The 4821-nt window shown below is 47.8% G+C and overlaps 1 non-coding gene across 1 annotated transcript; it reads right to left on the reverse strand.

The window, feature by feature from the left end:
* Positions 1 to 1028: 1028 nt before the first annotated feature.
* On the reverse strand, positions 1029 to 1100 carry Trnat-ugu (transfer RNA threonine (anticodon UGU)). Its single transcript has one exon. It is a non-coding gene; the product is annotated as a tRNA-Thr (tRNA).
* Between the last annotated feature and the right edge of the window lie 3721 nt (positions 1101 to 4821).

A 4821-nucleotide genomic window follows, 5' to 3' on the forward strand; every position in this document is an offset into this window, starting at 1 on the left:
CGGCAGTGTGCTTACCTCTTGGTAGGGTAGGTCGGTGACGCCACGGAAGCGGACCGCGCCCGTGAGCTGGAGCACTCGGCCCCTGAAGCCGGGTGCGCGACCCCCTCCAGTGCTTCTGAAAATACACACCAATGTCGAAGGACAAATCGCCCGGACCATTCGACGGTCACTCACATTTGCTCTTGGGCTATAGCGGTAGCATCGCGGCGGGCCTCGTAGACCTGCTGCTTCCTCCACTGGTCGACCGTTTTCACAACGGGCCCTTCCGCGTTCAGCACGTCGGCCAGCTGCTGCCACAGCTGTCGTCGGTCGACAAGGCTGAAGCCCGGCCCCAGCTCGCTGGATCTTAAAGCCAGCTGGAGATGCGGCTCCATAAAAGCGAGCACTGTCTCTCGCTGGCCCTCGGAAACGCGCGGTCCCATAACGGGTGCAGAAGCCGACACGTTTTCCTACATGGCTCTCCGCACGTAACGGCTTGACCGAACCAACCGCTTCAAAACTCGCGCCGTTTGAATTTTAATAGTGGTGGAGACAGGCATACAAGCATTGCTTGAAACGGGGTAGTGGATAGCGCCACCACTAAACGTTTCGCAAAATTGCGACACCACCTAGCGCCATTTCAAGACATTAACCGCAATAATTTGTTTAACTCGTTCCGCATTCCAAACTGAATCTTTGAAAAGCAACACCAACACATTTTGCTACTCATTCATAATAGCCAGATATTTCTCAACATGTTAGAAACGCTTCTAAGTATGTTATATGGTCCCCAAGCAGACGTCAAAAGCGTGACGCAGGCGTCCACTTCGCTCATTGGCTCTTTGCTTCCTCTCGTCCTCGCGAACATGGCGGACCGCCTATTTCGTGACGTAAAGAACGAACCGCCTCCGTTCCATTTTGGAACGCGTACAAAATCGCGCCCCAGCTTTCTAGCTCTATAGCGGCGGCCAGAGGGGACGCCCAAAAATGTCCAGAAAGCAGAGATTTAATTATTTGTGGATAAAATGCGATAATAATAAAAAAAGAAATGCCACCAGTGAGGATTGATTTCACGACCCCTGGTTTACAAGACCAGTGCTCTACCACTGAGCTATAGCGGCTTTTTCCCCCTTTATAGCCGATTGGGACATGTATGACAACAAAAGTACAAATGATAAAAACATCAGCCTACTTCGGCTGACGTAGGAGGGATTAAACTCTTTCATGACAGCCAAGTAATCGAGGACAGAAATCCATTCGGGCGGTTCAGCTTGCGCCCGATACACTTTCCTAAGGGCCACAACACTTTCAATAAAGTTTTCGCGCGTCGAACGGACGTTAGCATCTGCATGTCGCACTTGCATTCGGGTCTTCCACAGACTGTGGAGGCACAAAATCATGATTAGGTCAAAAGGTACTTCCGCTTCATTTGCGATCGGCAAGAACCGGATACCATATGGGTCCAGGGGAAAAACTTTTTTGACTGTTCGCTGGAGGACATCCCAATGAAAAATTGAGTCGCAGCAGTCAAGGAAGACATGCTCTACTGTCTCAGGCTTTTGCATAAGAGGCAGTTAATCGTCCATGAGACGAAAATCCCCTTTTCATGCAGCCACGTCTTAACAGGAAGCGTGTCAGAGTGTAGCTTAAAGAAAAAGGATTTCACGGATGGGTTAACCGGCATTCTTTTAACTCGCTTCAGAACATCTTGCCCTGGGCCTCCAAGGGGACGTAAACTGTAAATAGGAATCGGCAACATTGTGTACACAACATTCTTATACAGATTTCGTTTCGAAACACTGCACAAGTACTCAATGGAAAAACGCACATGCAATAGCAGGAAAGAAAGTATAACCTCTCGCATATATACTCACACATGTTGACACAACGATTTCTGGGATATGTCTCTGCAACCTCACTTGGATAGCAGTCCTCGGAAAAGTATCCCTTTCATCACGGAGGAATATAAAACGCGACACAATTTGACGCAGAAATAAGTGCACAAGGCCAAGGTCTCCCTCCTTAGCAGAATGAAACAAGTTGGTACGACTGGTTCTCTCCCAGTTAGACGCCCAAATAAAAAGCGCAAAAACACGGTGCATCTTTTGAATACTGGCCCGCGTTGCACACAAAACATTCATAATGTACCATATTTTGGATACAAGGAAAAGCTTGCACACGGAGACGCACGAAAACATTTATAACTGCCTCCCTTGCCATGAATCTGCTTTCTCCCTCGCCCTTGACACTTACTCATTCCAACATTCACTTGGATCTCAATAAGACTAAACGGGGACGCCGAGATACTGCGTTGGCAGACAAGGCCATCGCAGTCGCGCGAAATGATCGGGCATCGTTTCCCAGTCACCATGCCAAAACCAGAGCTCTTATCCCAGTTTATCAGACACCCCGTTTGCTTACAAAATTCATCAACCGTGCTGATCACTTCAGTAATACTGTCTCTGTTCCAACAGAATACTGCAATGTCGTCCGCATAAGCGAGAATTTTGACATGCGCTGATTCTAAACGAAAGCCTGAGATGTGTTCACTTTTGATTACAGCCAAACAGAGTGGCTCTAGGTATGCCGCAAACAGAAGGGGCGACAGTGGACATCCCTGCCTTACTGACGAACGCACAACCAGCTTGTCTGAAAGGTCGCCATTTACAATAATGGGCGTAGTGCAGTTTGCATACGCCATTCTGACACCTTCTATGATCACACGTCCTACGTTAGCGTGCTCTAGTATGCAAAAATTAATATCATGTGAGACGCGATCAAAGGCTTTTGCCAGATCTAGTTGCATCATTGCAATCCGATCCCCCAGTGCATCACAGCATTCCAATCCCGTACGTGCGACATGTACATTCGTGGCAATGCTACGTCCCTTGATTCGGCAAGTCTGATGCAGTCCAACCAATTTCGTTATCACGCCCTGTAATCTCTTCGCTAGGACCTTCATGTATATTTTGTAGTCAACGTTGGTGAGGCTGATCAGGCGATAGGACCCCACCAACAAACGCTTCTCTGGGTCATATGATTTTGGGATCAACACTATGTGCGATGTGGTGAATGACAGTGGTACTTGCTTTCGTTCATACGCCTCATTTAACACTCGTAACAGTAACTAAGCGACTATGGGCTTAAATTTTCTGTAAAATTCGGCACCAAGCCTATCAGGTGCGGGAGCTTTACCATTCTGTAGGTCTTCTATTGCAGCTTCAATTTAGTTTGTAGTTATGGGCATCTCAAGACGCTCCTTTACATCGTCCTCGAGTCTTGGCAGGAGAGACAAAAAATCACAGCAGAAAGAATCACCCATCTATCTCGCATGGCCAACAAGGTCGCTGAAATACTCTTTAAATACCTGCTGGATTACATTAGCATCGATTGAAATTTCATCACCGTTTCTTGGCTGCCTGATTTGTTTTTGGCAAGCGTATCGTTTTTCATCTGTTAAAGCTCGCTTCGTTGGTGTTTCACCGGCCCACAGTTTCTGTGCTCTTGCGCGTATAACTGGTGATTTATACCTATCACTGTCTAATCTTTCAAGCTGGCTTTTCACATCCCTTATATCTTTCGCATACTTTCCAGGCTCGGTACTCTCCATGCTTATTAAGACCTGCAGTTACTCGCGCGCTGCTTTTTCTTCTTGCTTTTATTTGTGTCGGTTGGAGCAGCTCTTTTCTATGGCTTTACTTTTTAGCGACTCCTTGAAGTCTTCCCACTGAACGGCAAAGATACTGGACCGCTCCTCGAGCAGCTTCTGCATTTCATCTTCAATGTCCTTTGCAAATCCCTCGTCTTCCAAAAGTTTAGCGTTGAATTTCCAGAGATTCCAATTGAAGCGCGTACTCCTTTCTTTCTCACCAAAAAAACTTGCGATCACCAGGCAATGATCGCTAAAAGTCACAGGTTCAACTTTGTCATCTGTGCAAAGGGGTACGAGTTCAACGAATACGTAAATCCTATCCAGTCTGGCATGGCTATCTCGTTGAAAGTGCGTGTATTGCGGTCTGTTCGCGTAGTTGAATATGCTGCCGATATCCTCTAAGCCATTGTCATGAACCAGTCCGTTTAACAACTGTGCGGTCTAATGGCGCACAGGCGTACACTTCACTCTTCGGTAGAGGCACACACACAGTTGAAATCGCCCACAAGCGGCAACAGTTTGTCACAAACATTGTAAGACTCTGGACGGTTAAAAAATCGCGGCCTTCAGAGTCTACATTTGGTTAATACACGCATATAATGCACCAACATAACTTCGAAAGGAAAAGTCTACCACGAGAAGGCGACCACTTGGACAAGAAAAAAAATGACTTCACGTTAATGCCTAAACTATTGCGGAGAAACAGGACGCACCCACCCGATGTGCCAACCGAATGGCAAACACAGACATTGAAGTGTGCACGAAAGGTGGACACCATCCGCTCAGCAAGTTCCTCGCTATCTATCTTCGTCTCTTGGACGGCTACAATGTCCAGATCGTTGTCAGCGAGAAGACGATTAAGTTGACATTGACGCCTTCGAGCGCCAAGGCCCCTGACATTCAGAGTCGCTACGCGTAATGCTACGTCATTTTCGTCACCATGCGCTAGGAAAGAGACCTGTGACATACATTGCACACCATACTTGGTCCCACAGGGAGCACTGCCCGGCGTCGACTTTCCTCGGGTCCATGTGCAGGCTTCGGGAAAGCCGGCAGGCATTCCTTCGCCGGCAGTTCCAGACCCGTGCACACTGTCTAGTGAATATACTTGCCGCCACAACCGGGGAAGAAACACACACGCACCCACTCACACATGCACAGGAACACATTGCAGGACTACAGAGGCGGTT

Source organism: Dermacentor silvarum, chromosome 7 (assembly GCF_013339745.2).
Source record: "Dermacentor silvarum isolate Dsil-2018 chromosome 7, BIME_Dsil_1.4, whole genome shotgun sequence".
In the NCBI taxonomy this organism is placed as follows: Eukaryota; Metazoa; Arthropoda; class Arachnida; order Ixodida; family Ixodidae; genus Dermacentor; species Dermacentor silvarum.